Consider the following 24,407-nt stretch of genomic DNA (forward strand, 5'->3'; position numbering starts at 1 on the left):
TTGAACCCAGGGGTGCTTAACACACTGAGCCACATCCCCAGCCCTGTTTTATATTTTATTTTGAGACAGAGTCTCACTAAGTTGCTTAGGGCCTCCCAAAGATGCTGAGGCTGTCTTTGGACTTGCAATCCTCCTGCCTCAGCCTCCCAAGTTGCTGGGATTACAGGTGTGTGCCACCGTGCCCAGCTCCATTTCTCTCTTCAAAGCCTGGTTTTCTCATCTATAAGATGAAGGAAGGAGAAGTTGTTAATGTTTGTTCCGTGGGACTGTTGAAGAAACTTTGTGATATAAAGTCTATAAAGCACCTGGATTGGGCATTAGACACAGGTTTGAGATGGATGTTGCACTGGTCACTCGGGGTTGTCATGGGTACTGGTCTATACTACTAGTTTGCTAATGGAGCCATTTTGAGGGGGCAGTTGTTAGAGAATAGGAGACCTCCAGGATTCTGACCCAGCTTTCCCAGCACCCTTGCCCTTCCAACCTTCCCTGAATCTGGAGGAACAACACTTCTGCTCAAAGTCACCGCTAAAGATGACTGCATACAGGGTTAAGGGTCAAGTCTAGTTTCTTACATGGGGGAAAGGGCAGGCTATTCATTAAACACCCAATGTATCAAAGTACAGAAATCCTGTTATTGAAGCTGAAGTCTCTTTCAAGGAGAGAATGGAGACCAGAGGAAGTGCCTAGGAGACACAGTAGGTGTCCCCTGGGGAACTGCAGGACTAGTCCATGGTCAAGATGGCAGGCCATGGGGTCAGGCAGCCTGACACTGGGTCTAGCTTTTACCAGTTCCCAGCTCTGTGACGTGGAGTGGGTTTCTTATCCCTCTTTGCCTCAGTTTTCTCATCTCTGACAATGGGGGACTGTGGAGAGAGAACTCTCTGAAGATTCCTCACATGTTCCTCTTTGATTTGCAGCCTCTCCTCTAGTTAACCCAAGGCCACTGAACTCTGGGCAATGAACTCCAGGTGGAAGTGACAGAGACACTTCCGGTCTGGGGCATATGAGAAGCTGTTAATGTCATGAGTGGAGATGGGATAGCATCAAACAGCAGAGACTCCCTCTATCAACTTCTCTAGATGACTCTGTGTCCTTGACTCTCCGGTCAACCTGGGCCCTTGATACCTGCTGGCCTCCTTAGTCTCATAACCAACTGCTGGTTCATTCATTCATCCAATAGTTACTTAAGGAGCATCTTGCAGGTGTGGCTACCATGTGAACATGTCAGACAGGGTCACCCCGTCAAGGACTTTACATTTCCATGATGTAAAGACCAAAGACAACAAGCGAAATGTCAATTAATTAAGAGGATTTCAAATGGTGATGTAAGACAAAAAGAAAATGAACATGGCAAGATGATGGTGTTACTAGGGGTGACATTTTGAGATCAGAAGAGGGAAAGGAACCAGCTTTGGGAAAGGACTCGCAGGCAGAAGACACATACGAAGGTTGGTGGCTGATGGCTTCAAGGACCAGATAGGAGGCTGGTATGGCAGGTTGCTGAGTGAGACCTTGTGATGGAGAATGGGGTCGAGACACGAGCAGCAGACATAATATGAAGAACTTTTAAGATCATAATAATATGATCAAATTCATCCTAAGGGCAATGGGAAGTCTTCAGAAGATTTCAAGGGGAAAGAGACATGATCCAATTAATAAGCAATTTTATTGATTACTTAATTTTAAAATAAAAGTGGAGAGAAAAACATTCAGAAAAGAAATGGTTAGATTTTCAATTTATAAAGCCTACCATGCAGTTCTCTGGAAAAGAGATTTTTTTTGGGGGGGGGTCAAGAATGGGTGAGGGGATCCCAACTGGGAGGCTGCTGCTACAGTCTAAGCGAGTAAGATGGCGGCTCAGACAAGAGCTGTGGCACTGGAGACGGAGAGGGTGTGTGTTTTTGAGTTACCATTAGGAGGACTTGCTGCTGGTTTTGATAGGGAATTAAAGATGAGAAGAAAAAAGGAGGAATCTCAGGCTTTGGGCTTGTCATGATTCCTATCTGAAGACATGGATGCTGAAGAGATTCTGTAACATATCCAGAGTCACAGAGGCTCTATGAGGCAGGGATAAGACTTGAACCCTGGTTTTATTTAAGCTGGTTTTTACCTGTTCAAGTTTCCTAATGCTATTCTGCCTCTGTCCTGCCTGAGGCACTTTTTCATTTCTGATCCACCAACAAATAGACATGGGTTGGTAAACTGAAGTCTTTCACTTGCTGGGGAACTGGGAGATAATTTCATTGTCTTTCCATTACCTGGTCAACTTTATCAGTCAACTCCAAGGTAAAAAAATAATAATAATAATTTGCCTCTGGAATGAAGAACATTACAAAAATCTCAGTATGGTTTCATCTCTCTTTGACCACGCCATAAGAATACATCAATGACTTCCCTATTCATCTCAGACTCAATATTGAATGGGGTTTATATCCTGGGGGGACTAGTTGAAATAATGTCGGGAAGACATTTGCCAATACTTAGCACATGGCAAGGGCTTTTCAAATGGCAGAGGCAGATAGATAGAGCTGGAAGTCTCTAGCAATGCTCTGCCTCTATTTCTTCGCATGAAAATAACGGCACCTGCTTCATGTGATTATTGTGAAAACGAGAGGAGATAATATATGTACAATGTCAACTGCTTAGAGCTGGCAACCAGTAAGAGGAGTATTCTTGTGATCTTATTAGGAGTGGGTGGAGTGAGAGAAAAGAAGTGATTTTTTTTTTTGAGCTTTTAACTTTCTTTTTGTAGAAAAAGTGGCAAAATGCTTTCATGTTTTACAATGTCACCTCTAAGCTGATCAGATTCTCCTTATTACCTTCCAAAAATACATTTTAAATTCTTATTCCAGAGTGAAAAGTAACACAGAATTGTACTTATAGCTTATAGACAACAGGTTACTTTATCCAGCCATAAAACATCAAGTGACATGAATAAATACCAACCCAAATTGTTATTTCTATACAAATCCAAGACTATTGCTACAGATAATTTTAGTTTAGAGAACACCAACTTGGTAAAGTGCTCTCCCTGAAGCTTTACATTTAACTAAGTTTAACTTTTATGGTACAATCTAGAACCCAGAGTGTCCGGTAACAATTATCACAGGTCTGTGTGGGTTTATAGTACTAGCAAATATCACAGGGAGCCTTAAATCTCTTACACATTTAGGAAACAGTGTTAATGATCAGAAATGGACTTAGTCAAAACAAACAGATATAAGGCAGGTGTTCAAATGATAGTGTGGCCCTTTTATGTTAGATACCATGTATAAGAGAGCACTTATTGGTTATCTTGCTGATAAACTTACATAAACTTTTGCTTTATAAACTTTTACATAACACTTAGACAAGGCTAGAAAGAGTTCTCAGATGTATACATATTCCCAGTCACATATTTAGGGTTTCAACTATATTATTATAATCTAAAATAAGGTGTTTATTTAATCAGTTACAAAGTAATCATTTGAAATACTTTAAAATAGGTACAAACCCTAATTCCTTCAAGACTTGGTTTACCTAAGTAATAAAACCTAACAGAAGGCTGGAGTTGTGGCTCAGTGGTAGAGCACTTGCCTAGCATGCATGAGGCACTGGGTCCGATCCTTAGCACCACGTACAAATAAATAAATAATTAAAATAAAGGTATTGCATCCGTCCACAACTAAAAAAAAAAAAAAATCAAAAAAACCCTAAGAGATACAAGAAAATTATCTTGATAGATAAGATAGACATTTCAGGCTTTGCTTCATATCAGTACATTAAAGTTCAAACAACTTTGTGCTAATTATATCCAATTTAATCAAAACCACAAACTTTTTGAGATTTACCTTCCACAAACCTTCTGTGACTTACTTAGACATTCACAACTTTACATCCATAGTTGTGTCCTCTTTCATCTTGGACTGTAGCTCAAGAATATTACTTTACCAGACCAAAATACTTTCTCATCCAGAAACATTTCTTTTACCTTCTAATTTTCTGTACTAAAATATACTTCCATACCTACAACTTTTTTTCCATCTTCTCTAGTTTTGAACCCTTTCTTAAACTCATATTCTGAAACAATCCTTATGAATGTTATCTAAATGTGCATTTAATTTATACAACACATTTCAACCCAGGAGAGAGTGGGACAATCTGGCATATACAAACACTGTGCCTTAATCTTTTTCCTCCCAGATTGCAGCAAGGGGTTGGAGCACAGCATATTTGTCTGTCTTATCATCATCAAAATGCCATCAACTCTGAGTGAGTTCCCCACTGTCAATCACCCAGAGACTCCTCTTGGGCCTCTTTCTTCTACTAGGCACATTGCTGTGCAATGGAGGAGGCCCTTTCCAGCCTTTCTTTAGGCTTCCTTGAGATCCCTTTGCAGAGGCTGCCTACAAAACACAGATTGGCCTTAGTTTCTGTCTTTTTCTTTTCTGGGTGCAGGTTTTTATTCTGCCAGCCACTCCGGGCATTGAGTTGGATGGAATACTGTTATAGTAAGAATTGATTTTTCCCTAGTGATGAATATTCCCTGACTAAATGGGGTGTCCTGTCAGATCTTAAAGGAGAGACTATTCCTGTCCCCAGATCATAACCTGACAGTGCTGGAACCTACTGTCTCATCCTTGGTGTCCAGTAGCCTCCACCCACCGGGGGGCAAAAGGGGCTGGAAGGCAGGGCCAAGGTCAGGGTCTCTTTGGCCACTTTTCCACAGCTCAGGTAGCTTCCCCTCCCCCCAGTTTAGACAACAGGTTACTTTATCCAGCCATAAAACATCAAGTGACATGAATAAATACCAACCCAAATTGTTATTTCTATACAAATCCAAGACTATTGCTACAGATAATTTTAGTTTAGAGAACACCAACTTGGTAAAGTGCTCTCCCTGAAGCTTTACATTTAACTAAGTTTAACTTTTATGGTACAATCTGTGGGTATCCTTGGCCCACAGTGATCTGCAGCTGCTTGGGTCCAGGTTCAGAAATAGTACTGGGAGTGACGGCACTGGGTTTAAAGTACTTAAATCTTTTTAACCCTTTCTTCTGGTGTCCTGCTATCCTTGCAACCAGAGGCAGTACCTTTTGGCACCTTCAACTTAGTTCCTGACAGTTCAGACCTCTTATCGTGCAACTGCATCAATGCCTGTACATACTGAATCTCTTTCATATACTTTACCCATGACAGACCAACTTCAACTTCAAGATTGTATAATAATCCAGAAAAACCATTCAAAGGCCAGATTGTGTTACTGTAAACCTTCTTTCTCTGAGACAGGCTTATACCTATAGGTGGCCCATTCAGTCAACATCTCTCTGCTCTTGAGACTCCTGTAAAATCAACACAGCATGGAGCAGGACAAGAGCGGATCATCGAAACCAGGGCTGACAGATGGGAACCTTTAAAACAGACCTGAATGTACAAATTTCTTCACTTACTTTACCTTTGAGAGACCAACTTTCACTGCATGATTATATAATAATACAGAAAGCTATTCTAAAGTTGGATTGTTACAGTAAAACATTATCTTAGACAAGCTTATACCTATAGGGCCTTTCTTCCACTCACTTTACCTCTGACAGACAAACTCCCATTGCAGGACTGTTCAAAAAAGAAAGAGATAGACAACTAGAGAGGAGCCCCAAGACCATGGCTGACAGACAGAAACCTTTAAATTCACCAACCAAGATCTTTCCCAAGAGACTAACTGTAGAATCAGTGCATTACTGGTCGTCTCTTCAAAGGAGCAGTAATAGATACAAAAAAAACAAAAAACAGATAACCAGAGGGAATTCCCAAGCCCGAGGCCAACACACAAATGAGAACCTAGAACAGACCAGAAGGGAATAAATATCCTAAAGTCCTGCTTGACCATGACTCCTACACCAGAGGCATCACAGATGTCCCCACGAAGAGGGACCAGATGTTCCCATGAAGAGGAACCAGATATGTGGAATCAAGGGTCTCGGTGTGCACACCGGGGGACTTGCCAGATGGCCTAGGAGACTTTGAATGGTTTTTCTGGATTATTATACAATCTTGAAATTGAACTTTACTGAGTTCAGTTTCTTTTTTCTCAAAGGGGACCTGATGGAGCAACCTATACCATCCAGGAAGCCGAGGTGGGAGTTCCCTGAAGCAAAAGGAGCTTCAGTAACTGCTGGGATGGTCCCTGGGTCCCTCCCTTTACTCACAGGAATAGATCCTCCATTCCACCTGAGGCAAACTCACCCATCTATCTCTCCTGCAGTTGGCTCTCAACAAGTTCACCAGCCACCTTGCATCCTCAGCATGGAAGTGGGGTTCCTTAGAGAGCCAGAAAGCTGGAGTGGGGATTGGTGCTCTGTCTGAGGTGTGTGTGGAAAGTGCTCTGTTGGCTCTCTTTTCACGTATTATTGATTGTTTCCAGGTAATCAACAAATACATGAAAAAGTGCTCATCACCCCTAGTAATTAGAGAAATGCAAATTAAAACCACCCTAAGATTTCATCTAACTTCTATTAGAGTGGCTATTATCAGGAACACAAGCAATAATAAGTGTTGGTGTGGATGTGGGGAAAAAGGTACACTCATACATTGCTGGTGGAGTTGCAAATTGGTGCAACCACTCTGGAAAGCAGTATGGAGATGCCTCAGAAAACTTGGAATGGACCCACTATTTGACCCAGCTATCCCACTCCTTGGTTTATACCCAAAGAACTTAAAATCAGCATACTACAGTGACGCAGTCACATCAATGTTCATAGCAGCTCAATTCACAATAGCTAGATGGTGGAACCAACAGAGATGCCCTTCAATTGATGAATGAATAAAGAAACTGTGGTATATATACACCAGGGAATATTACTCAGCCATAAATAACAATAAAATTATGGCTTTTGCTGGTAAATGGATGAAGTTGGAAAATATCATGCTAAGTGAAATAGGCCAAATCCAAAAAACCAAAGGCTGAATGTTTTCTCTGATAAGTGGATGAGAAGATATAACGAGGGAGGAGGTGGTTGGGGGGAGAAGAATGAAGGAACATTGGATGGTGTAGAGGAAAACGAGGTGGGAGGGGTGGGGGATGGAAAGAGAGTAGAATGAAACAGGCAGTATTACCTTATGTACATGAATGATTACATGAATGGTGTGAATCTATATTGTGCACAACCATAGAAATGAAAAGTTGTACCCCATTTGTTTATAATGAATCAAAATGCAGTCCATAAAAACAAAAAAAATTAATTAAAGAAAAAAAAGAAAGCTGGAGTGGGGGCTGCTCTTGGGTGCCACCTGGGATGCAAAATTGGTCCTTGTCCCCAATGCCAATCCAATAACAAGGACATAGTTTTGGAAAAAAGGAAAAATCAGGTTTTATCGCTTTGTTAGCAAGGAGAAACACAGCTGACTCTTGTCCCAAAGGTTCTGATTCTCAATTATTTCTCAAGTTCCTCTTGCCTGAAGAAATTCATAAACATAACCTCATTCAAACATATATTAAAGCTTCAAGATAGGTGTTTTCTTTTCATTATGAAGATGAAGAAATGGAGACTCAAAGTTTCCATGACTAAATAATATGGACTCAAACATATTGACTGTTTATTGTGTGCAGTGTATTAAGTAATATAGTGTAAAAACTTACGTGGAAGGTACTGCTAGTACCACTATTTTTATTAACAAAGATTTTAACACTCATGAATTTAAGCTCTTGTCCAACCTCAGGCAGCCAGGAAAAGCCTAGATCTACCTGTCTTGAGACTCATCACTTAGCGTCGTCAATTATTAGCACAAGTTCACCCTAGGAATAACTTTCAACTAAAACACACAGTTCTTTGCAAATCAGACTTTATCTTCATTTCTAAAGTTCATATGTTCAGCAAGTGAAAATATCCAGAGGCAGAACAAAACTTGGCTTGAAGCTTGTGTACTGATTCAAATCCAATTTTTTTTTTTTTTTTTTTTTTTTTTTTGTATATCATCCTGGGAACCTCTCAGGTGTCTTATGAAACAGCAGTTTTTGAGTCAGTTTTTTTTTAACTGAATTAAAATTTATACACTCACAGTGAATGTCAGTGAGTAGCACAGATTAGTTAATTCACAACTAGCACTACGACTGCAGATCTTTCACTTCAAGTAATGGAGGAGAATCTTCTATAGGATTCACCTCTGACTGATGCCATCTATCAAGTGTGGACAAAATATTTAAAAAGTTACATCATAATGTTCTGGAGAGCAACCAGAACAGGCAGGAACTGTTGGTAATCTACTCTTGGAAGATTGGATCAGTTTCCCATTTTTATGAGGAAAATCCAAGGAGAGTTGGAAAAGAGAAATCCCAAATTCTGTGAATAAATTTTGCCCAAATTACTCGCTGATTGTGGATATACACAGAATCCATGCAGCTTTGGACTCAAAGAGTTGAATAGAGTTTTTAGTTGCTAGATATTATAGGAGGTAAATAGTTTGGGATCTGAGTGTGGCCAAGTTAACTGCCTGCTAAAAAGGAGAGACAGAAAAAGAAAGAAAGAAAGAAAAAAAGAAAGAAAGAAAATAAGATTTCAGAAAAATAAAATGACATCCAGAAAGTTTACAACATACTAAAATTCAAAATTTCTTCAGCTGAGGCTGTAGCTCAATGGTAGAATACTTGCCTAGCATATGTGATACCCAGGGTTCCATCCCCAGCACCATAAAAAAAAGGAGGAAAAATTATTATGGACATAAAAACAGAAAAACATTCTCAAGAGAAATAGGACATCAATGGAGAAAACTAATGGCTCAGAGGTTGGAATTAGTAGGTAAGGACTTTAATATCTGTGCTATAGCTAAAATGATTATGCTTGGGACTAAAGTAAACAGTATTCAAAATGAACAAATAATTTTTAACCAAGAAGTACAATTTTAAATTGGGAATAATCTGCTGAAAAAAAAGTTCATTGCCTGAAGTTAAAAATTAACCAAATAGATTTTCTAGCAGACTGAAGGTGATCAAAGAAAGTCAGTGAACTTGATATTAGATCAAAAGAAATTATCACCTTGAAGAACAAAAGGAAGAATATTGAAAAAAAAGAAAGAGTGGATTCTCAGTGAACTGTGAAATAACATGGGTAATTGCAAAAGAGACAAAAAAATATTTTAAAAATTAATGACCCAAAGTTTTTCAGATTCTGGTGAAAGAGACAAAAAAAATATTTTAATAATTAATTACCAGAAGTTTTCCAGATTCTGGTGAAAAGTATAAATTGATAGCTCCAAGAATGTCAGAGAATCCAAAACAGGAGAAAGGAAAAAGAGAGTGATACCTAGGCATATCATAATAAGATTTCTTTAAATCAAAAATGAAGAGAAAATTGTGAAAGCTGACAGAGGAAAATGACATGTTACACATGGGAACAAAGTTTCAGATCACCACTGACTTCTCATCAGAAGCAAAGGAAGCTGGGGAGTAATCTCACCAAAATGGTGAATTTGGTAGTTCCTGGCTTAGGCTCTTCCCCCTTCAGTAACAATAATTTCTCAACTATCTAGAGATAAAAATACCTTTGTGGAAGCTTTGGGATTTAGGCAAGAGTGAGTGAACCCCAAAGGGGCCCAGAACTAGAAGTGGTATTTAGAGAAGATAAACCCAAACCAAGGCAGACTCATTGGCTATGATCCTGGCTGCACACCTGGGAATGGTCCTGTGCTTTTGCTGACTTGGTTGAAGTCCCACTTGACTTTTTTTCTGCAAGCGAAACCATCTGCCCGGGAGACTGGCAAGAGGCACACATCAGTAGTGCATCAGAAGACAGGCCTATCCAAATTGATCTCAATTCTGGACCCTGAAATGACCCTCTAACTCAGTTTCTGACCATCTCAGCTTCAGTGTGAGATGATTCATCGTTCACACAGACCCAGAGTGATGTGATGCCTGTATGAACCTCTAGGGCAAGCTTGCCAATCTCAGTACCACAGGAGATCCTGAATAGGTCCTAAATCTTGTCTCCAGCCCCTCTCCAGTCCCCAAACAATCCTGTCTGCATAAGAAACTGCTGGGAGACTTGCCTGTCTATGCCTCTGGGTCACATTTATCAATCTTTGTTGTGCAGCAGAGTCTAAAACGGCGCTCAACCTCAACCTCAAAGCTATGGTCTGAAAGTCATTCTTTTTCAGTCAGGAACAAGCTGAGAGACTTACCCATCTGAGTCCTTGGGGCAGACTTGACAACCGTGGTCCTGCAGCAGATCCTGAAACAGCCCCGTATCTCAGCTCCACTTTCTCTCAGTTGCAGATCCCAATCTGCAGCCTTCCTGGCCAGTGGCCTATTAAAAGACACGCCCACCTGTGGTACCATGGACCTGCCTAAAGACTTTGGACTCTGTAGTAGACCCTGAAGCCATGTTGCAACTTGGTTCCAGTCTCTATCAATCTCAGATTGAATCAGTACTGCCTGCCCAAGGACTGACTCAGATCCATCTAGGCAGATGGTTTTGCTTGCAGAAATCCAGGACCTAGATGAAGTCACACTCGTCCACAGGCCAGGCAACAGGATATGAATGCTGAAATTGACCCTTGATTCAGCACCAGCTCATTGACCTACATCCTTGAGAGAGTTGAATCCACTTAGGGACCAGACAGGATCAATCCCTAATTCACCAACTGTGGACCCCACTGTGGGAAGGGCAAAAACTATGTTATATGGCTCCAAAAGCACTTGACTATTACCTCAGAGGCCATCTCCTCACCCCCAGGTATGTAACAGAAAACCTTAAGCAGCTCAAACCAGTTTGTAAGGATTGGAAGAACTATTTGTTCCTTTTTATGCAGACACTAACGTAAGGCTACATGACTAACAAAGAATCAGGTAAACAGGACACCACCAAAGAAAAATGATAAAGCTCCACCAACTCACCACCAAGAATTAAATATATATTAATTACCTGAGAGAGAATTCAAAATAATCATCTTAAAGAAGCTCAATGAGATGCAGAAAAATACAACTAAATGAAATGAAGAAAATAATGCATTAAAACTTTTCCTCTAAGATTAGGAATAGACAAGGATGCCCACTCTCATCACTTCTATTTCACATAGTATTTTAAGTTCTAGCCAAAGCAATTAGATAAGAGAGGGGGAAAAAAGGCATTCAAGTCAGAAATGAGGACCTAAAATTAGCTCTGTTTACAGATGACATGTCTCATATATAGAAAACCCTAATGATACCACCAAAAAATAAATAAATAAATAAATGTTAGAGCTAATTGATAAACTCAGTAAAGTTGCAGAATACAAAACCAACCTACAAAAATCAGTAGCATTTTATACACTAACAACAAACTACCTAAAAAAGAAACCAAGAAAACAAACCCATTTCACCATAATTAAAAAATAAATAAAATATTTAGAAATTAATTTAACCAGACAGGAAAAAGACTTGTACACCATGAAGTATAGAACATGGATGAATACAATTGAGGAAGGCACAAATAAATGGAAAGATATCCCATGTTCATGGATTGGAAGAATTAATATTTAAAAATTTTCATAGCATCTAAAGGGATCTACAGATTCAATACAATCTCTATCAAAATGCTAGGGACAATTTTCACAGAAATAAAAAAAAATCCTAAAATTCATCTGGAACAACAAAATCCCCTAAAGAATCAAAGCAAACTTGAACAGAAAGAACAAAGCTGGAGATCTCACATTACCTGACTTCACCTTACACTACAAAGCTGCCATAGTCAAACCAGCATGATATGGACTTCATAGAAGACATACACCACTGGAACACAATAGAAAAGTTAGAAATAAATCCACATATTTACAGTCACTTATTTTAGACAAAGACGCCCTTGACACATGTTGTGGAAAGGACAGTTTCTTTAATTAACCCGGTGTTGATACAACTGGGTATCCACATCAGATCCCTTATCTCAACCCATTTATAAAAATGATCATGATGGATTATACACTTAAATGTAAGACCTGAAACTTATGTAAGATACTGGAAGCAAAAAATAGAGGAAAATCTCCATGACTTTGCTCTAGGAAGTGATTTTTTAAAAATATGAAACCCAAAGTACAGGCAACAAAAACAAAAATAAGGCAAATGGGATTGAACCAAACTAGAATGCTTCTGCATAGACAAAAAAATTAACAAAGTGAAGAGATGAATGGGAGATAATATTATAAAACCATAGAGTGGATAAGGGTTAATATCCAAAAGATAGAAGGCACTTAAATCAATAGTGGAAAATAAATAATCTGATTGAAAAATAGGCAAAGGATCTGCATAAACATTTCACAAAAGAAGACATACAGAGAGGGTGTTGAGAATAAAGAACATGTTTACAGTGTTGGTGGGATTGTGAATTAGTATAACCACTATGGAAATCAGCATGGAGTTTCCTCAAAAGACTAGTCATGGAACCACCATATGACCCAGCTATACCATTCTTTGGTATTCATCCTGAAGAATTAAAGTCATCATACGACAGTGATATGTGCATACCCATGTTTATAGCAGCACAATTCACAATAGCCAAAGTATAGAACCATTCTAGGTGTCCATCAAGAGAGGAATGGAAAAAGAATATATAGTATATATATATATATACAATGGAATTTTATTCAACTATTAAAAAGAAATTATGACATTTGCAGGAAAATGGATGGAACTTGAGACGATTATGCGAAGCTAAATAAGTCAAACTCAGAAGGTCAGGGATTTTATGTTTTCCTCTCTTATGCAGAAACTGGAGAGAAAAAAGGAAAAGGAAGGGCAGGGGTATGGATCTCATGAAAATCTAAGGGAGATCAAGCAGAGGAAAGGGATCAAGGGGCAGGGTCGGGGGAGGAAGGGAGTAGGTGTTGGGCAGTGATATTGGCCAAATTATTTTATCATATTGTGTGCATGTTTAAGTATGTAAATCCCATCATTATGTACAACACATCAATAAAAATGTGGAAAACAAGACATACAAATGAAAAATAAAATAGGCATATAAAAACAGGTTCAAAGTCACTAATCATCAGAGAAATGCAAATTAAAACCACAAGTAGCTATCACCCCACACCTGTTGGAAAGCCTATCATCAAGATGAGAAATTGCAACTGTTTTTGGCACTGGTGTGGAGAAAAGAGAACCTGTATATGTCGTTGCTGCAAAGGTACATTAGTAAGCTGTTATGGAAACATTATGGAGGTTCCTTGAAAAACTGAAGACAGTCATCCAATAATCCCACTTCTACTTATATACCCAAAGGAAATGAAATCAGTGTGAGGAAGAGAGATCTGCACCCCTGTTGCACTGTTCTAGTCTGCAAGGCTGGGGGGCCCCATGTTGGGTGCCAATTGTTGGGCGGGACTGCAACACCGGAGGCCTTAACCTGAACAACAACCTTTCAGGGATGTAGGAACTCAGAACACACACGGAAATCCGAGGAGAAGAACTTTATTCGGGAGAGACGGAGCACCTGTCACAGAGGAAGCTACTTCTGTCTTTACTGCAAATAACATGTCCTTTATATGCTTGCAGTGAAGCCAGCCACACATCCAAAGGCCAAGCCTTGCATAAGCAGTTACTAGCCTATTTGGCAGATTATCAGTCGGTAACAGAAAGTAATGAGCAATTCTGTGAACCCAGGAGGTGACAGGCTCACAAGCCACAGAAGAGCTGTTTTACCGACTGCAGAAGAACATCCTGTTCACAGAGCACAGGATAAGGGGTATGAGACCCTAGTCCCCAAGTGGCCTGTTTGGTGTGCCTGTCTCTGGACAGAATGCCACATAGGCCTCCTTCCAGGAGACAGGTCCCGCACACCCCCATGATTATGACAACAGTATTCAGGCGTGGGAAGACCAATACCACATGATTTCACTTCCAGGTGAGAAGGCTATAGTAGGAAAACTCAAACTCAATCTCTTCTATATGCTCACAATACAGATCACTTCTGTGTCCCCCCCAAAACTCTGGGGGATTTCTCCTCATCAGCAAACAAGCAATCAGTTCTGCAGCAGACACCAGCTGGGTGTCCTCTAGTTCAATGCAATTCCAAGTCGATAATGTCCAAGAGACGGGGCTCTTTCTGGCCACTCTCCCCTGGCTCTTGGCTGGCTTGAGACTGCTTTTCTCCAGTAGTCAGACAAAAATGACTGCATGTTGGCCTTGGACTAATCTTAAAGAAGACAGACAGCTTCTGCTCTGATCTCAGGGAGACATAAGTCTCTTAAAAGGGTTCTGTCTGCCCTTCAGGAGAAACCACGTAAAGGGTCTTGACATGGCTTGGAGAGGGCAAGTGGCCCAGTCAGCCCTGCGAGGACCCTAACCTAAGTGTGAAGCAGCTTGAAAACCCCAGCATGGCCCAGCTGCCCTGAGGATGAAATCCAGAGGATGCTGGTTAATGCCACGTGGAGTCGAAAGATTTCTCATTCCAGCCAAGTTCAAATTCTTCATCTGCAAAATCATGAGATGAGATAAAGGGATGGTTGTTTAAAGCCACTGAGTTTGGCATCATTTGTTACGCAGCCACTAGTAACCATAACTATGCTCAACTCGTCCTCATAACAGTGATGTGAGGTAGACACAGTAATTATTAGTTACAAGAGAAACTGAGGCCCAGAGAAGTTAAGTCCCATGACCTTGTTAAGTGCTAGTGAGTCACGGGGTCTGTTTGGGAGTTGGTTGGTCCATTGGCTTCCAACGTTTGAGCTCTTCCCCATTGAGTTGGACATCTCCCCAGACTTGTGTTTGCGATCCTTCAGAGTCTGGCCACCCTTTGTCCTACCAGGGGAGGACAACGTGCGGCTTCTTGGAATGGACATCTGGTAAACCACAGAAACAGGCGAGCAAAGAGGCCTTGTTATTTATTTATTTAGGTAAGTGTAGCCTAGACATTGTTGTTCGAAGCACAGTGTGACGGTTGGGGAATTCACCTTCAACAACAGGGAAAACAGGAAAACAAAAGGTCAGATGAGGTGGGAACAGCCCAGGCATGAGGGAGCAAACAGTCCTGTTGACAATCCGTTGATTGAGTAAAACTTGTATTGAGCTGGGAAAGTTTACTCTGGACTGGGAAGGAAGGGAGGAAGGGAGGGAGGCCAAACTCAGGACTGCAGTTCTTGCTTAGCTGAGGATCACATTTCCTCGTTGGCACACTAGGGAGTTGGAATGAATGGAGCTTAATGATATCGCTCCTGGTCACATTTTAGACCCAAGAGTCCCTTGATGCAGACAGAAGGTTGTAGGATATTTAGCAGCATCATTGGCCCCTACCCACTAGAGGCAAGTAGCCCTTATCTGAGTTGTGATGACCCAAACTATCTCCAGGCATTGCCAATGGCCCCTAGAATGCAATTGCCCCCCAGTTGAAATCCACTGTATTAGATGCTCTCTTTGGTGCTCAGACTTTGCCTCAGTTTTGCAATCTATATGAGGAGAATTTAAAAAGCACCACCACTTTTTTGGCTAACCTCATAAGACAATATAGAGAACCCATGGAGTGGGTGAATGACTTGAAAAGATAAAAGATGGCATTATAACTACCGATGCCCTCTAGAGGAAGCTGGGCTCAAGTCCCCAAGCTGTCCTGTTCTGCCTCTTGGGATTTGGAACCTAGCTGCAGTCCTTGTCTGAGCTTCAGAGTGCACCATCTGTTAAATGGGTTGGTAATGCAAGGAGACTGTAGATGAAAAGGGTCTGGCATATAGCCAAGCCTCAGAACATCAAAAGTCTGATCCTGGGATTGTTTGAGATCCCTAGAAATATCTATGGTTGTTTTTCCTTCTCCACTGTACATTTCTTTAAAATAGAGCCTCATCCTGGAATCTCCAGAACACAGATCCTAAGGCAGAAGCTTAGGTGGCATTATTTTATCAAGGAACATGAACCTGGAGGGCAGGAATGGGGTGTCAGACTGCAAACTAGGGAAAAAGAGAGAGCCCCTATGAGGGAGGCCATCGAGCTGGCCCTTGTGACATGTGACCGGTTGCTTAACTGCATAGAGCCCTCCTCCGAGAAGTTGTATCAATGGCATGTCTGACAGAGGAAGGGGGAGTATTTATCCACTGGCTTTTGCCACGAGTCAAATTTTGGCCTATGGAGCAATCTTCCCCTATTGCCAGGTTGCACCTGCACGGTATTGAGTAAGATCTGAAGCTTCACCTGCCTGGGTGGGTGGCAAGAGGTAAGTAGGGATAAGGATGAGGAGGAGCAGCATTAGGGCTGTTTATAAACATCTGTAGCTGTTGCCGTGGCAACAGCAACTTCGGCTCTATTAACTCTTCAGCCTGGTTCTCTGTTGTGGGAGACTCCACTCTGGTTGAAGGGTGTTTAGCAGCATCCAAGGCCCCTGCCCACTAGACCCTTGTCCCTTAGGCAGGACAAAATGTCTCTAGACATTGCCAGACCTCATGAGGTGTGCCAAGCTGGAGATGCACCATAGCCCCGGTTGAGATCGGCTGGTCCAGAGCAAGAGGCAGCTGAGGCAGAGTCTCCAGCGAGCTTGAGGGGCGTCTGGGGCAGACCGTGCTATCCCTTGTTTTCCTCTCTTCCTCTGCACTCAGCGGAGGATGGTTGTTACTCGGCTCTCTCTGCATGTTGAATGAGTGCTCGCACCTTGTCAAGAGGTTCTTCCCCAGTGCGTGAGTCTCGTTCCTGCCGCAATTTCCCTCATGCGAGGTGTCTGTGACTGACGGAAGGATGATCCCGGATGCCCTTGAGGAAAACACACCTGGGCCTGAGAAATCCAAATAAAATCGTGCACGAGACACCACGTGGCAGATGCGTTTGGGTTAGGGACCGACTCTGTCCTACCAGCCTTGTGGTCAAGTCCAATTTCACCCTCAGCAGAATGACATCACCATGTGACAAGCTAGGTCACTGTCAGCCCTGGGGCCCTGGCGAGAATGAGCGCCGGGCGCTCTCTGCTGGAAGAGGGACTTTTGTCAGGGATGAACTGCACAGCTCGGGGCAACTGCATTGAGAGACACTGAGTAGAAGAGTAGGAAGCTTCAGGATCATTACTGGTGGGCTTAGACCAAACAAAGGCAAGGCGAGTGCACCCCTAAAAGTGGTGCCCCTTTCCATAAGTTGTGGGCCGAACAAGGAACAGGGACAATTTCTGTGCTCCTCAATGACCCCAAACATTCAGTGGCCTCCTGAACAGTCCCCAGGGGGCCAGAAGGGTGGTGGGTGTGCAGTGCTGGTCAGAAACCAACAAGTTGACCTTCTGCGAAACCAGTTCCTCAAATTTGGGAGTCTCTCAAGTCAATTCTATTTATTCTACCCCCGAAGCATTCCATTACTCAAAATAGAAAAAAAATTGCCACCAGTTGCTATTTCTTACTTCCTTCATTTTCTCCATTACTGCCTATCTTAGTCTCTCTCTTTCTCCATATATATATGTAACGTATAAAGCTGCTCCCCCGCCCATTCCCCGCCTCCCAACCACTTGTCAATCTGTGGACATCCTAGCTAGCTACTGGTTCATCAGTCAGCTTGCAAGTATCTTTCTCCGTTATTGGTCCCCTGTTAGCCCGGCAGAATTCAACCGCCATCTTTCCCTTCTTGCTTCTCTCTTCTACACCCTTGCTTTTCCTCCTCCTTGCTTTCCACTCTCTCTAGCGCGCGCCCTTTCTCTTTCCTTTCTCTTTTCCTCTCCTTTTCTCTCTTACCCTGCAGGGAGACACTCTGTTTGCTTAATAAATTCCCTGATGTGATTTCCCTGTGTCTGGCGTGGTTTCCGTGGGATTCCTTACAAGGGTGCCGTGACTCAGATGGGATCTTCCACTGTCTCTTAAGGGAGTGGAACCCCATCCGACGCCCCAGGGCCCCTGGACATGGCCCCACCCTTCCATTCTGCCCAGTCGCTCTGCTCTGCATTCATCACCGGACTTCAGGTTGGTGAGTTCTCTGGGCCGGTTCCCCTAGGCCGATTTATAGTTACGGCAGCCCCTATAGTTAGTCTTATCTGCTGGGTGGATTCCTGATTTTATGGTGGAGATTGTCTCAGGGTTGAGACTCATCTCGCGCTCACGCACTCGTACTCAAAAACCCTGATATCAGGTCCTCAAACCCTTCTCGGCTTATGCCTGGCACACACATTGGTGCTTGTGTGACGACACAATCAATGTGCTGCCCCTCATCTCCAGTCCAGTACTCTGGCCTCGGGATGCCCTGGCCACAGACTCGGCTGTATCAGTCCCCACGATGGGATCTGGGTCCTCCAATCTGGCAGATTCCACCCTGGGAAGACTTCGCCCGACCCCCGGTACTTAAAGCCATCAAAATCCGTTTGTGTAATGGCACACAGCTTCCGTGAGCGAGCGGGCAGAGGGAAAGGGATTCCTTATCTTCAGGTCTCTTCTTTCTTGCTTCTTGGCTCTTCCTGCAGGTTCAGGCGCCTCCAGACCCTGCTTCTCCGTCTTCCCTGCTCCCCATGTAATATAAGCAGCCTCATTCCCCACAAGTAGTGGGCGATAATTGTTTGACAATTTTCTGCATCCAAACCTAAATTAATTACTAACCAGGAAAAAGGGTTAAAAGGACCTAAGCATCAAGTTTCTGCTAGAACATTTTAGCCCCTTTCAGATTCAGATCTCAGTCAAGGCTTACATTGAAATGTAAATGGAGGAAGGTGCAGTGGGAGACCAGTCTCAAACCCAAAGAAAAAAAAGTGTCCATTTAAAATTTCTCCTGGGCTACAACTCAGAATACTTTTCTCCCTTTCACCTTTTCTCTCCTTCTCATTTTCTCATGCTTTAAATAATAACCATTATCATTTTTCTTCTAGGACTTTCATTTTTCTTAAATGCTATATTTTTGAGCTCACAATTTTGATCCTACATACCTAGGTTAATGATTTTTGATCAGTTCTTTTTATCCAACTCGAGTTTTTTTTTTTTTTTTTTTTTTTTTTTTTTTGGTGCTAAGGATCAAACCCAGGGCCTTGTGCTTACAAGTCAAGCACCCTACTGTCGAGTTATTTTTGAACATCCATTACATTGCAATGGAGATAAGCATTACAAGGCCTTTGCTTTTGTGTTAAATATAAGCATGCATAAAAATTAAAATTTCAAAAAGTGGATCCAAATATTTTTAATTCATGTGATTTAAAGAGGTTCAATTTAAATTGGGTAAACTAATAGAAGTAAAATGTCCTTAAAATTAACTCACAAGTCTCTAGGTGGTCAAACTAATAAAATGTTGATGTTTATAAAATGTCTAACATCAATTTTTCTAGGACTTTTCTTCAACAGGAAAGAGGCGGCAAATACTGTTGGTATACTTGTCTGATATCTTGGTTTTTTTACAATAAGATGAGTGAATTAGAGTCAACATGTCTGGGATTACTCAAATGTGTTTGTTTGAGACATCTAATTAATTTACAAAGTTATTCCATGGAGTAACATACTTAAAAACATTATTCTTTATATATTAAATGTGTTCATATTTTCCAGGTTTACAAGTCTTTAAAGCAGAAAATTTATCAAGCTGCTATTCTCCAAATTAAACTTGTCTGTAATGGTAAACCTACCACTTAATGTTCTATTATAGGACCTGTCATCAATAGGGTATATATAAAATTTGTTAAATGTATTTCTAAAAGTTATTGAGAGCCTGATTTGTTTAAAGGTTAAGCATGAAAGCATTTTGCCACTTTGCCACACAAAAGGAAACCTAAAAGCTCTCTCAGCCTTTCTTTAATTCATGTTTTAGATATAATGTTAAATTGTGTTAATTAATGTTCATATAGATTCAGGAGTCAATATATGTAAACTTCTTAAAATAACATTTAAGAAAGAGTATAATGCGCAGTAGCAAAAATGGAACAACAGTGACTGAAATTGGGGTCTCTGATGACCTCATGGCTGTGGCATGCCTGGTACCTGGGAGTGCTCCTGTGCATGGGGCACAAGATGCCTAACTGCTGTGGCAGTACATTGATCTCAGGCACACAGCTCTTGGGCAGGAAGGAATTCTTTTGCTAGATAACCAGTGTTTCATCAGCTCCCTTCTCTGGTTCCTGCCCACCTCACAGTAACTTTGGAACCTAAAATTGCACATATATAAAGATTGCTGACATAACTCTTTAGATCCACATTTCCATCAGAGAACAGAGCTCCATCTGATCTCAGCTTAATCTTCAAAATCTGTGTTTATAACCCTTTATTTTCTAATACTCCTTTGCCCCTCACTGAAAAGCCCCATGTTACCTGAGATAAGGCTCTGCCTCACAACCCTGCTACACATTACAATGGCTCCAAAGTAAGGCAGACTTTAACTCATTTAAAGTTGTGTTCAAAAGTTTGATGTTTGTTGTAAAGATTACTGTGATCTCAAACGGGAACTCAGCCAAAATTCAATGTAGCTATTGCACAAACTGAATGTTTTACTGTTGATTCCATTTTGTATTTTCCTTGTAAACTCTAATTGTCGCCTGATCCATATTTTGCAGAAGTACTGCTTCAAGAGCGAATACCATAAATTAACTTGGAATAGTAAGCTATCACCTATAGGACAGATAATGTAAACCCCAATTAGATAAAAGGGGGTAAATAACTGTAAAGTTATAGACATTGAAGCTAAAGCCCAGTACTCTTACTTTATGACTGGTGAGACTGACTTGTTTGATGGTTAAGATCAAATTTAGAGATTGAGATTAAATTCAGAGGTCAAGAAAAGTCCATATTTGGGTCTTGTCCTCAAAGTCAACCTGAACCCAGGGAACAAGAGGACTTCTCTAAGGAGGTTTGCAACTCTGGGTCACACAATCTCCTGACCAAGGAGATTGATGAGGCCACTAGAGGAAAAGCCACTCAGTGCACCTGCTGCAGAGGAGGGTCAAGGAAAAAGGGAGACATCCCTGGTGCTTTCAAGGGAAGCCACCTCATTGAGGAGACCCTGCCTAACCAATGGCACTAATGGAGCTAAGAAGCTGCTCTTAAGTTCTCTATGAGTGACCCCTGTGGGAACTCAGCTGACTCTTTAATAGACAGGAACAGGTCACTTTGACCAACTTGATCTTAAACACCTAGCAAAACAGTTAAAACCAAAATATAGCCATTCTTGGGCATTTAAAAGAAATAATACTTAAATGTAACTTAAGATGTACACTTGTGTTAGCCCACTAGAATAAAGACTAAAAGCTACAAAAGAGATTCTTAAGCAAATGTGCCTGATAACTATCAAGAGAAACTGCCAGAGTCAGAAATTTTAGTCAGTTTAAAGCCTACAGACACAAGTAGGCTTAATCTATGTTTGCTAGTAACAGAAGTATAGAGATCTCTACTAAATGTTGTGTTTACATTCCTAATAACCTGGACAATGTTAAAGTTCCCAAATAAAGGCCTTGTCCTCTCCAGCCTTTGCTAGGCCTTGTTATGGGAACAAATTCTCAGTTCTTCCACCCCCTGGTGAGGAATTATTGACTTCTGTCATCTTTATGATATACATTGGCATGTTCCAGATTCTGCAACATTTATATTCTATCAATCTCATTTCAGTATTCATGTCTTTTTGTTCTTCTCTCATAGAAGCACCTATCCCCAGATGCCTTTGCAACCTGCTCTTCCTAACTGGACTTCTACCTTGGACCCCTCAATTGACCCGATTTCTAAAAAGGGAACTCCAAACTGCTTACCCCACGCTGCCCCTTTCCAGTTCGAAGAAGCCAGATGGGTCATCACCCCCTTTCCCTACAGCAGTGAAGGAGTTCCTAGAATTAGAGGGGTGAATGAAGTCAGAATTGGGGACAGCCAGTTAATTTTGAAATAGGAGATCAGTCAAATCGAGGAGATGAAGTCCATGAAAACCATCTGCCTTTGGAAGTCTGGAAGACTTTTTACATCTCACCTGTAAAACCAGCCCCAGTCACTTAGGCAGGAAGGAGAGAGAAGGTTTCAAAAAGAACTGGAGAGCAAAAGATTTTCTTATAGAAACAGAAATGGGGGAATGTAATGTATAAAGCTGCTCCCCTGCCCATTCCGTTGCAGTCATTTTCCCCACCTCCCAACCACTTGTCAATCTGTGAACATCCTAGCTAGCTACTGGTTCATCAGTCAGCTTGCAAGTATCCTTCTCCGTTATTGGTCCCCTGTTAGCCCGGCAGAATTCAACCGCCATCTTTCCCTTCTTGCTTCTCTCTTCTACACACTTGCTTTTCTTCCTCCTGGCTTTCCACTCTCTCTAGCATGCGCCCTTTCTCTTTCCTTTCTCTTTTCCTCTCCTTTTCTCTCTTACCCTGCAGGGAGACACTCTGTTTGCTTAATAAATTCCCTTATGTGATTTCCCCGTGTCTGGTGTGGTTTCCGTGGGATTCCTTACCTTATATATGTATATGTGTGTGAGTGTATATATATATATATATAAATTTTTTTATTTTTTAAATTTATTTATTTTTAAAATTATTTTTTATTATTATTTATTTATTTTTAAAATTATTTTTTAATGTGGGGAGGGTACCAGGGATTGAATCAGGGGCACTCGATCACTGCACCACACCCCCAACCCTATTTTGTATTTTATTAAGAGACAGGGCCTCACTGAGTTGCTTAGCACCTGGCTTTTGCTGAGGCTGACTTTGAACTCGTGATCCTCCTGGCTCAGCCTTGTGCACCGCTGGGATTACAAGTGTGTGCACCACCTCTCCCGGCTTTTTTTTTATGTTTATCTTATATATTGTCTTATATTCGAACAGCTAGAATTTGAATCACTGGGGGATGGAAATTTCTTTTTTAAGCTGTGTCCTAAGACTTGGATCAACACCCCAGCTACCTCCTTTTTGGTAAGATGACACTATGTGCCCTGCCCTTGGGTGTTACTTCTGGTTTCATTCTTCCCTTCTTCTCGGTGAATATCTGTTCTCATTCCAACATTGCTCAAACTTCAAGCACTCATGCCTCACCTCTGTTTATTTTGCTATAACCAGGCCCTATGACCTCTTGTCTTATTGACTCAGTTTTTTTTTTTTTAAACATTGCTTCCTCTATTTTTTTAAAAGAAAAAAACTATACTGATCTAAATGAAACTCTGTATCTCTAACTTTAAAAAAGCCATATATGCCACAAACATAAGGAACAAAAGGGGGACACAAAGCTTTTGTTAGCATTGATACTACTGGTTATGGGTGACGAGTTCTGCCAGAGAGGCAGCCTAGGCAACATACGAAGCAGGTTTCATTTAAAGGTAGTAACACAGACTTCTCCTGGGAGGGAGAAGGGGTCATGGCTGGCAGTCCCAAAAAGTGGGATCTTTTATAGATTAGAGTCTCCTTTGTTCTCCTGCAGTGTCCTCCCTTTTTTCTGTCCTTCCTGCCTGTGACTAGGACCAGGGAATGCTGGTGAGATGGCAAAAGGTGAAAGCAGAGGGGTGGGGGGAAGGGCCAAATGGAGTGATCCAGGCAGGTAGGGGCTGGGAGGCATTAATTAGCAATCCTTGCCTGCAGCCTTTTGGAAGGGGTAGTATAGGCAGGTAAATTTGGTAATCAAAGAGCTCTGGAGACCTTGACATTCCATTCTCCCAGGGGTGGTGGCCAACTTCCCAGCCTCAGATGGCCTCCATTTTCTGGCTCTGACAGGATCATCTATAAATTTGGCTTTAGCATCATCGCATCCCATTTGGATCTGTCTTGTTCTCTTTGTTAAAAGAGAAGGTTCAGGATCTATCAGTCATTTGTCCCTATATAATCTTTCACAGCAAACGCTCTCAAATCTCAGGGGCTTACCCCAACAGGTATTTATTTTTCTCTCACTGGTCTGCAGGGTGTCTGGGGCTCTGGGTTCACCTCTGCTCCATGATGCTTTCATCTGGAGACCAGTGGCTCTCCAAGGGCGTGGTCCGCTCATGAAGATGGCAGACACGCCACCCGTCAAGTCCAGTCAGGTAAGCGCGTTTCAGACCTCTGCCTGCATCACACCCACTGACCTTCCAGTGGACAAAACGAGTCACTGTCCTCTCCCCTTGAGGGAGTAGAGAGTGTATTGTTGCTGAATGACAAATACACTTTATTATGGAAGGGAGGAAGACACGGAAGTAGCAAATTAAAAGGACTGGCTTGGACCAACCATACTGCATGCCCTGGTGGTGGGCTCACTGCTGTTCTGAACAAAATCAAGGTTCTTTTAGCAAGAAACAGGGTGTGAGCCATGGTGGGGGGCTGGCTGCTAGGTAGGAGGAAGGAGCTTTCGCCATGCTGCCCAAGCTCCTCCCTCCTCCCCAGTCGCTTCCTCAGTTTTTATATTTTCTTTGGCTCCTTCTTCCTTTATGTTTATTAAAGAATACTCTGTCTCAGCTGTTTCTCTTTCCCTCTCTCATGGATATGCCAGCAACTATCAGGTTTCTATCCCCAAGTTTCTAATGGAACTTTCTTGTTGGCTGGGAGGGACGCCAGGAGGGGACAGGCCCTCCGATGTTTTGCCTCCCAATGCAAAGGATCCTCTTCAGTTCCTAC

General features: G+C 41.8%; 1 protein-coding gene across 3 annotated transcripts in view; it reads right to left on the reverse strand.

Annotated features, from left to right (window-relative positions):
* Positions 1-10,277, reverse strand: part of Acsm1 (acyl-CoA synthetase medium chain family member 1) — a 45,537-nt gene extending 35,260 nt beyond the window's left edge. For 2 of the 3 annotated variants that reach the window (XM_047534059.1, XM_047534061.1), the window contains exon 1: positions 10,153-10,273. The gene's annotated coding sequence lies outside the window, so the exon portion shown is untranslated. Of the gene's footprint in view, positions 1-10,152 lie in introns of all 3 variants that reach the window. The other variant, XM_047534060.1, reaches the window with a different exon arrangement.
* Between the last annotated feature and the right edge of the window lie 14,130 nt (positions 10,278-24,407).

Source organism: Sciurus carolinensis, chromosome 18 (assembly GCF_902686445.1).
Source record: "Sciurus carolinensis chromosome 18, mSciCar1.2, whole genome shotgun sequence".
Lineage (NCBI taxonomy): Eukaryota > Metazoa > Chordata > Mammalia > Rodentia > Sciuridae > Sciurus > Sciurus carolinensis.